We start from the raw sequence: 10644 nt of genomic DNA, 5'->3' as shown, positions 1-10644 counted from the left end.
GAAGACAATGCTGAATATAGTCGTAGTTTTTGTTATTTTTTGGACCAAATGTATTTTTGATGCTTCAAGAGAATGAACTAACTGATGTCACATATGGACTACTTTGATGTTTTTATTCCCTTTCTGGGCATGGACAGTGGCCTATAGTGTGCATACACTTTTATATGCTCTCAGACTCAGACTAAATATAAAATATCTTAAACTGTGTTATAAAGTTGAATGGAGGTCGTACGGGTGTGAAACGACATTAGGGTGATCAATTTCATTTTCAACTCCTTGAAAGGCATCCCTTTTTTCAGCTGTTTTTAAACTGTGATGTATTTTTGTGTTTTAAATATATTTACTATATGAAGCGTTTACTTTGAAATAATGTATGGGATTTTTAAACGAAAGATTTATTTTATTTTATTTTATTTAAGTATTTTGTAAGGACTCGGTTGAATGAATGATTCACTCATAACGCCACCTACTGAGAACCGATTTAGGATTTAATCAGTGAGCGAATCTTTTTTGGTGAACCGCGTCCTGATTCAAAAGATTCGAGTCACGGAAATGAATCAAACCCTACTACTAGACTGGAACAACATTATGGAAATTATGAAGCTGCACTTCACACAGCTGTACTTAGAGTAAGGGAGCTGACATTTCCGGGAGCTGCAGCTTTCTTTCTATTGGCTGAAGTCCGCGGATCCCCAGCAAAACCCTCCTCTCGGGGAAAAAAGGCCAGACTTCAAATGATGTTTTAAAGAGTGCTGTCTTCCCCACTCCTGCGCGCTTGTCTTTCTTTTTCGTCCTTCCATCAAGAACCTTCTAGATTTTACCTCCCCTACAGCGATAAAACATAAAGGTGAGTGTTTAAATGTAATTAAGTATCATTCGCTACAGCTGCGAACAAGTGTAGCGAAAGGGGCGCCTGCAGCGCTTTAACCGCAGAGCAAAATTACGTTTGTTTTTTTTCATAATCATAAGTTTATCGTGCATTAGAGGTATCGCTGCAGAAACGCCTCGGTGTGCGTTGCTGCAATAGATACACACGTTTTTTTAATGAAACATTGCATCGTTGTGAGACGGTAGACTGGCCTGCTGCATCGATTCGATTTTCTCCATACGTCGTTCTCAGAACCGTTTGACAGGTCAGATCCAGTCGGAACCGGATAACGTTACTGTTGCTTTTCATTTCCACCAGCTGCTTTGTGTGCAGTAAGTTTCGTGTGTGGTTACCTCCTGCTCCGAGACTGCACTGAAAAAAACACAACCTGAGCCACATGTCATTCAAATGCACTCATTTATTGCTCCTCATAACAGCTTTGTTTTAATTGTTTAGTGTTTTTTTTTTTTTGCTCCATAGTCAGTGTGTCCATAAGGGCACTTTTGCCTTCTTTTGCAGTGTTAATTTTCTCGAGGAACAAAATTGCATAAAATAATTTGTCTTAGATTTATAGTTATAACAAGACATGATATGAGTTTAGAAGGCTACAGGGAGGATAAAATAGGCAAGAATAAATAAAATATTGTTTCGATGACCTGTTGTTGAACCATAATACATTAGTATGGGACCTATAGCACCATTGTATTTAGCAGAAACTATTAAGACTTCTCAAAGAAGTCTGTTTCTTTGAAACTCAAAAGGCCAATTTCTTTTGTAATATTCAGTAAAATTATTTAAAGCTTATATATTGTGTTACAAGAAACTCCATTTGTTTCACAATCAAATATAGGCTATTGATATTTTATATAATATTAAGTTGATTTCAAATCAAACATGTGAAATGTTTACATGTTCAGCTGCTCTTGGTTTATGCTTTGTCATCCAGTGTCATGATCATAGACTTGTTTGCACTCTCCTGCAATAATATCCTTGATTTGCACACTGAATACAGCAAAAGGACTATTCAACATACACGACTATACAAACATCAGTTTCATTTTTGTTAAAAAACAAGAACAAAAACTGGTAACTGTGTCAAGATTTGGACTATTTCCAATATTACAGAATGGCATGTTGGTGCCTGAGTATTTAATGACTTATAGCCATGTTTCATTAAGTGATTTAATTTTAAACTACCAGCATACTTCATGTACCGGCTTTAAAACTTAAAATTGTACACAAAATATTATAATGTGTCAATATTATGTATAATATATATGATATAATCAAATATATTGTCATTCAGGGATTTCTGGGAATGTGCTTTTATAGTTTTTTTTACCATCAGTCATATGGTAAGTACATCTTTTGTTTTTTTATTTTGAATACCTATACATTTATAGAAAAATGACACAAAACAAACCTTTACGATGCAAGCTAATTAAAGACATTTTTAATTTCTTTCAGTTTCATCTAATTGAGTTAGAGGCCAAAAAACAAGTTTCTTGCAGATATGATTTCATTGCCTTCTGAGCTCTTGGCTGAGAGCACCCTCTGCTGCGTTCTCTCTGTCACAGTCCCGATCGGACCAGTGCTGCGTCAATATTTTTTTTATTTGCACACCTTTTTAATAGCCTAGAAATCTAGACCCACCCTAGCGGCAGCAAATGTAATCTGCCCGCGAGTGTCGTCTAGCAACAATCAATACACTTCTGAGCTGTAAACGCCAAACTCTGGTCGGGCCAATCACGAGTTGGTGGGCGGGGCTTAACATAATGATGGCAGAGTTGCACTTGCGTGCTACGAGTAAACACAGAAACTGGTGAACGGTGGTCTTTCAAATCAGCTTTGACTGCGACTCTGGAAGACTTGGAGTTGAGCTTTTCTCTGAGAAAAGAACAGAACGGCACTGAAGTCATTCTTAAGAAGGGAAGATGTGTTCTGAGTTTTGCCGACCGGATGCGGCGAAAGTTAAATCTGTCAACTAGCTCTGGTTGGTTGTATCGATATCCAATTGCGTGTAAGCCTTGCAGAGGGAGTTTGAAAGACAACCGTTTATCCCGCCCCTCGGATTGAGCCCTGTCAATGTTGAGTTTCCAGACCAAACATCTTGATGTGGGTCTGGCTTGTCATGTCTTAAACGTTCAAGAGCAAGAAATATCACAAAATAGACACAAGACACAAAATAACTTGCACGTTTTGTCTGCGCAAACTGCACATCTGACTGCACTCTCATATTGAATTGAGCTCTCTTTCATGTCTCTTTTCATGTCTACATGTCTTGGCGAGTATCCTAGTAAGCATAGACCTAGTCCATGCATACACAGGTAATTTTATAAACAGTTTTTCCTCCATTTAAAAAAAAAAAAATGCATTTAAAGTCCTCATGAAATCAGAATCGATCTTATTTACTTAATTTACTTTTAGCACATATTACAGGTCTTAGGGTGAACAATGAATCTGTGAAAGTTAATACACAGAATAAAAATTGTTTGCCGTAGTAATCTTTAATCAAAATCTGAAAAGTCACATCCGGTCTGGAAACAGCGTTCCTTCTCAGATGATGTCCATTTGACGGCTTGCGGTTTAAAATGCGTAACCACTCCCCTCCAACCTTTCATCTGCTATGAGTGAGAGATGGAGAGGAGGAATGCTGAGGTAAAAACTCTGCCCTGAGTTCAATATTCCATTTCCCTTGAAAATACGTCACAGCACTGAAGAAAAAAACACTCACTCGCTACTTCCGGTTCACTGGGATTTTAATACGTCTACATAAAAATGCAAAAACACGCTATGAAGCACTTTCAAGAATATGCCAAAACAACATAACCCTAACCATAAAGCCATGTTGGCCAAATGGAAGCCTGGAAAAAAGGTTATTGCCGGTTCCCGTTGTGATGTAACAACCCAAAATCGTCGGTGTAACAGTCCACACGACAAAGCAGCAACCAGAGTTTCTAAAAATCTTCAACCTGGCCGGAGTTTTCAAAAAAGTTTGGTTTCAGAGACCAGATACTGCATTTTCATGTGTACAAACGGCCAAACCACAGCTGCGGTTCTGAAAATCACCATGTTTATGTGGACAGGGCCGGTTAAAGCCACAATATGTAACTTCACCGCTAGAGGTTGCTTTTTCAAAACAAAGGCGTAGCTTGATGACGCCTCAATTTTATGGAGCTTTTATTATGCCGCAGATGACCACTTCACCTGTTCCAGTCATGCCAGATAAATAATACAAATTTCTAATAAAACACAATATATTAAAGCATCTGGTGTTTCCATGGTTTTCACAAAATAACATTTCCTGCTGCTGTCTGCATTTGTAATGTTAATTAAACAACAGACTCACTGCAAAAATCACTCTGTGCTCTTGACTCAATACTTTTGTGACTTAAATTAAATATAGATGAATCATTAATACAGTGAAGACTTGTATTACATTTGATATTCAATTTCTGTACATAATATTTACCTAATCTTTTTCTAACTACTGTTAGCTCTGCCTGAAGAAACTGAAAAGCACTGTTAATTTGCATCTTTGCTCTATTGTGTTTATTTGTGCTATTGCTTGTAGTTTGATAATTTGTTCTTATTTTATTAGACTGTTTACTTTAATAGTGTGTGAAATGGATATTTAATATTATATTTATGTATAATTAATTTTAATTTGCATTGTTTTTGCATTTCATGTAAAAAAAAAATATATATATATATTGTGTGTCCGTAGAAGGTGGTAATGCAATGTTGTTGTGTATTTTTATTTTTTTTTGGGGGGGGGGGGGGGGGGATTTTTGCCATATAGTATAGTATAGTATAGTATAGTATAGTGTGGACAGGAAGTGAGGTGAGAGGGATAGAGGGGAACGGGATCAGGAAAGGTCCACGAGCCAGGGTTCGAACTCGGGTCGCCTGAAGCGCCACGCTATATGTCAACATGACAAATTAAAACTATTGGCTCTGACTTATAATGCAATGTTAAACCATTTACAATTTTCACTGTATTGGGTAAGTTAGTTTAATAGTCCTAATCAATTAACAGGTTTCTACTGTAACAGTTTTTTAATTGCACCGATTTTTACAGTGTAGATTTATAGCGTGAAGATTGACAGACAAAAGACCTGCATATAAGCATTTGATTGTGGAGCATGTTTTCTGAAATGCTGAATGATTTTGAATGCACGTTTCAGATGACATGGATTTTCCCATCTTTGTCTTTTCCCATACAGCAGGGCTATTCAAATCTTGCCCTGTTAGGGCCAATGCGCTGCAGAGTTGAACTCCGACCTTCATCAAATACACCTACCTGTGATTTTCTAATGATCCTGAAGACATTGATTAGCATGTTCAGGTGTGTTTGATTAGGGTTGGAGCTTAACTCTACAGCGCATTGGCCCTCCAATGCAGGATTTGAATAGTCCTGATGTATAGTATGTGGGACTTGTTATTCATAGCATCTTTCCATCTGATGCTGAGCTTCATATGTACCTGTCCAACTTGTGCTTTGTTTTAAATGAGTCAGCCATGCATTTATTATTCTTGAACTATTGATAGGCATGCATAAAAACATGCAATATTGCTGCTTAACCAAGATTTATCCTTTGTAATGGCACAAGAGTTTTTTCTTTATAGAGGAGGTTGATCGGTCGTCCAGAAGAGAAAGACAGCCAGTTGTACAATTGTTTTTCTACTTGGTTCCCTTGGCAACCGTCTTGCAGTATCAGATGTTTGACTTACTCAATCTCACAGAATGTCCCCTTTCATGTACCGTTGCTACAGAGACTGATCAAAGACTCTTATGTCCATTGTCCGTTTCAGCATCATAACCTTTCAGGTTTTGACTGACTCTTTTTGTTAGTCATCTTTTCATTGAGCTTTCATATTCCGTATTAGTCTAGATTCTTATCTTTTTAATGAAATTGTATCTGTCTGTCTTTACCATATTCATATGATCGAGTGTAGCAAAGAATGACTTCTGCATGACCTAAATAGGCAGAGTGGAATTGGTGTAATGAAGTTTACCAATAGGCTTTAATGGGGTTAGCGATGAGTAGCTATTGTGTGCAATGAACCATGCTCATATCCTTCACTGACAGCTCGGTGTCTTTAGTGAGCTCAATGTTATCGCTAGATCAAAGTTCATTTGCTGGTGATTGGGATTATGATCATTATATCACAAAGTGCAAAACAAAATAATTTCTCTGCTATCTCTTTGGTTACTATGATTGGTCACATTTTGTCATCTCTGATGTTTCAAAATGCGCTCTTATAGATATTGAGGATGTATTCTGAAGACTCTTTCATGTCTTGCTTATTTCTACTGATATTCTCTGGCCCCTTTTCCGAGGGGAGCCGCTCCCAAGTCCATGTTACGTAACTGGAATAATTTGCATTTAAAAAATGACACTGTTTGTTGCGGTTGCTCATTGCTCTCGTGGACCGCTGGCTTTAGTTCACACTCTGAGCTGAGAGGATGAGGTGCAGAGGGATTGGTGGCAGCTCAGAGTTGTGTAATCCAGCACAGGCAGCTATTGTTCACTTTGAAATGGTCCCCCAGCACAGCGACCATACAGAGATCCCTGATGAATATTGATTAGTTGAGAGAAAGAATCAGATGTAATGTGATGGGAGCAAAAAATGCTGGTTTGATTTTGACATTAAAAATGAGTAAATTAACTTTAAAAACAAATGTATAACATATGTCATGGACTCTGACTGTGGTTTTGGATTCCCAGTATTTTATTGCCTGCACATTCTCAATTATTTACAACAATTATTATTATTATTATTCAGGATTCGATCAGCCAGATGTTAAAATGTATTTCCCCTAACCTACATTTTTCACTAATTTCACTTCCTTTTTTTAAGTTAAGTTACAACACAATATTTTAATTGGCATTTAATTAGCAAAAATTACTAGAATTTAAGCTATAATGTATATAATGTATTCACTTCATATAAAACGATCGGCAATCATAAAAAATGTTTATGATTTTCACAACAAAACTATGTTAGCCAGCATGACAACATTAAAAATGTCACAGAAAACCAATTTTAAAACCAACTCATGTACACTACCATTCAAAAGTTTAGGGTCAGTAAAAAAAAATTTAAAGATTTTTTTTAAAGATTTTATTCAACAGGAATGCTTTAAAATAGTCAAAAGTTATGATAATGACATGTATAAAGTTAAAAAATATTTATATTTCAAATAAAGGCTGTTCTTTTGCATGCTTAAGCAGCACAACTGTTTCAACATAATAAGAAGAAATCTTTTTTGAGCAGTAAATCATATTAGAATGATTTCTGAAGGATCATGTGACACAGAAGACTGGAGTAATGATGCTGAAAATTCAGCTTTGACATTACAGGAATAAAGTGCATTTTAAAATATATTCAAAACTACTACTGTTTAAAATATAAAAATATTTCTTAGTAGTACTGGTTTTATTGTATTTTTGTTCAAATAAATAGAGCCATGGTGAGCATAAGAAATTTTAATCAGACCACATATATAGTTAGACCACAAGATTTCAGTGAATGCAAAATCTTGCAGTTTCCACTGTTTTAAAGTTTGGCATGAAGCTCTCGCTTTGACGATAAACCATTTCAAAGATGTATGATATATACGCTCGCTCCTCTTCCCATCAGCATTTACTCAGCTCTAGCATTCAATGAAACAATCCAGCAGCGATAACATTTCTTGTGTTATGTTTAGAAGAGGCTAAATCATGGCTAGCAAAATGTCCCTTCCTAAAAAAAAATATAAGACAGTTATATTTGGTTATTGGTTATTGGTTATAGGTTATTGTTTTTTGCCCAAATGAGAATTATCAGTATTAGCTGATTGGTGATGCCCATATATGACTCTAGCGATCACCACGAGAATCACAACGAATGATAAAAACAAATGTGGATGTTGCAAAAAGGTTTAATAACCTGGTTAAAGTCTCAAAACCATGATCCCAATCTCTATGGATGACTGGTTATACACACCTTTTCCTGCTTGCTAATTTGAACACACCATTTTTTATTTAAAAAAATAACTCTTCTTTTACCATGATTAATAAATGCACAGGATTATTAAGAGATAGAGTTAAAACAAACTGATAAATACTATAAATAAAACGGTAAAGACACAGCAAAATGGAAGACAAACTCTGGGTCTTTATCACAATCTAATTTTCAAGGGTAGCCATGGCTTTGGAACACCCTGCCTTCAGAGATTAGAACGGCCCCTTCGCTGTCTGGTTTCAAGGCTCTTTTAAGAACATACCAGTTTTCTTTAGTATATTGAATATAGTATAATATCTGAGCTTTGGTTTCTGGTTGTGGTTTTTCTGTTTTATGGGTACTGACTGTGCTCTTATGGTAACTCTCTTCTTTTTAATTGCTTTACGCATATATTCTTTTAATCTTGATCTTCTGTAAAGCACTGGTCAGCATAGTGGCTGTTGTAAATTTGCTATATAAATCAAATAAACTTGAACTTGAAATAAAATTGGTCTCTTTCACTCGAGAAAGGAAAATCAGTTCCATCAGTAAAGTTGTTGCCCCCCCCTATATGTCAAACTAGTTTAACCCATTTTGCTTGCTGCATCCTCACAGGCGCATGACAACAGGCTTGTGTAACACACATTTTCAGAACCGGTTCTATCCAGTCGATGTGCCGTCTGGTTGAAGTGCTTCTGAGAGACGGAGCGTCTGGATTTTTCTTGCTTCTGCTGCCTCAATTGCGTAAGCATCCTCAGATCTGGAGCACGAGAGATGCACTTTCTGTTTCTCCTCTCCTGCACATGATTAAAGATGCCGTGGGTCTGCTCCGCTGTCCAGAAGGCGGCCAGTTCTCCCTTCTGAATTGATTTCTTCGGACAAGCAAATGCATAACCTTTCATTAGAGCTGGAAGACTGATTCACATTTTCAATGACCAGACTGGAAACGTATGCCAATGACATTTAAACTAAGTAGGAACAATATTGCTTCAGAAACATGGTTTGTTCTAGTTAAGAAAATGTTGTGCATAATAATTGCATAACGTCACTATGCTGTTCATTCCCTAAGCATCTGCTCAGTGACTATATATATGATGGCTGAAGATATGTCGGTCGGGATTCCCTAAGGCATCAGCTTTTCCCTTAGGCTAGACTATTCTTCCCAATTAATCTTAGGGCCAAAGTGTGACCGAGTGTGCTCGAGTTCCCTGAACCTTGTGCCTGTTGGGAAGGTTTAGCGGTACTTGAAAGTCATGGTGTTAGTCACTTGTCTGCTGCCGCCCCTTGTCCTCACAAAACTCTCTGTCCCAAGAAACGACTCTGCACGAGTCTGCAGTGTAAAAAGATCATCTAAGGTCCAGTGAGTGTCTTAGCCATGTTGTAATTAACACCAATCAACCGTGCTTTAATTAAGTGGCGTGAGGACCGACTTTCAGGACCACTGAAGTAGGACAGGATTGATGGGCATGGTTGAACCTGCTGTTTAGGCAGAGAGGAACTGTCTATGGCAATGAAGCCTGATCCCAGGACTGTCTTTCTGCAGACTGTAAGACTTGCTCCCATCTGGTAGTTAATCAGTTTCTGATTTATTTATTTATTTATTTTCAGCATAAACTCTTGAATAGTGATGTTAAAATACAGTTTTTTTCTGTCCCAAATGAATGCAGAGACGAGCTGTTTGTAGGTTGATATCCCTGACAATTGTGATCATTTTGGCTCTGGGGTGATTTCTGAACATTGCTTCGTTTGTTTTGAATCCGAGTTGAACTAAAGCCATTGTGAACTTAAACTTAACTAAAACAAGAACTATTAAATAAAATGAAGCATGAACACGTTACAGTGCATCCCACAAAGACAATCAAGCCTTCGAAAGAATGTGTTTTACAACCCCTTTAATATAATGCCATAGATCTTATTTCATAATTAGTTAACCATCCATAGTAAAAACGCTAAAAGAGAGAGTAATACTATATCAAATGAAAAGATGTTAGTCAATCACAGCAGTGGGCGTTTACACTGACGTCTCGCAGCAGACACGCCCCTTCTAACGGAATGTTCAGAGTAAAAGGCTAAAAATCAAGGTAGGAAAAATTCATTTTATTTCTAAATTATGAACATTTTTGATGTAAAAAGCATTCTAACGTTATAAGTGCACCCCAGGACACATCATAAAAGAATAAAACAACGCAGTTCGCCTTTTTTTGAAAAGGATACAATTATTGTACACAAAATGTGAATTTGTGAAAATCGTGACATCAGGTGCTTCGTTTTCATTTGGATCATTTTGACATCATTGTCATCAGTATGCAAAAAACGTGAAAGAAAACCTTTTCCATTTTAGTATATCGTTGTCATAACCATATCCTAACACTGAAATTAAAATAATTTTATATAATAAAAAAACTAATAAAGTGACAAAAGCACATAATGAAATTACAACAAAACATAATGTCTTGAACAAAAATGAACACGAAAGCTACAAATATAAAATAAATTAAAATGTAAAGCTAATTCAAAAATATAATATAATATATTTATAATATAATATAAAACCATTGGTTTGAGCATCCAGACCGGGCCAATGTAATACAATTATTATAATCAATGGTGCAAGTTTGTGGCAGGATTATCTTTTTGTCAAATTAAGTGATATGTAAATGTTTTTTAGGTAATATGTTTATGGTGTCTTGATTCTAATAACTGTTCTTTGTAATTTCTGTTTTAACAAATTGAAAGTCTGTATAATAGTATGCTTGAACAATACATAACTGTGTAAAAACATGTAA

The 10644-nt window shown here is 36.3% G+C and overlaps 1 protein-coding gene across 1 annotated transcript in view; it reads left to right on the top strand.

Annotated features, from left to right (window-relative positions):
• The first annotated feature begins 562 nt into the window (after positions 1–562).
• The window catches only part of abat (4-aminobutyrate aminotransferase), a 32109-nt gene continuing 22027 nt past the window's right edge, over positions 563–10644 (top strand). The window contains exon 1 of the mRNA XM_067414837.1: positions 563–847. The gene's annotated coding sequence lies outside the window, so the exon portion shown is untranslated. The remainder of the gene's footprint in view (positions 848–10644) is intronic.

This window comes from Pseudorasbora parva, chromosome 2 (assembly GCF_024679245.1).
Source record: "Pseudorasbora parva isolate DD20220531a chromosome 2, ASM2467924v1, whole genome shotgun sequence".
Classification (NCBI taxonomy): Eukaryota; Metazoa; Chordata; class Actinopteri; order Cypriniformes; family Gobionidae; genus Pseudorasbora; species Pseudorasbora parva.
This window is presented reverse-complemented; position numbering and strand designations above follow the sequence as displayed.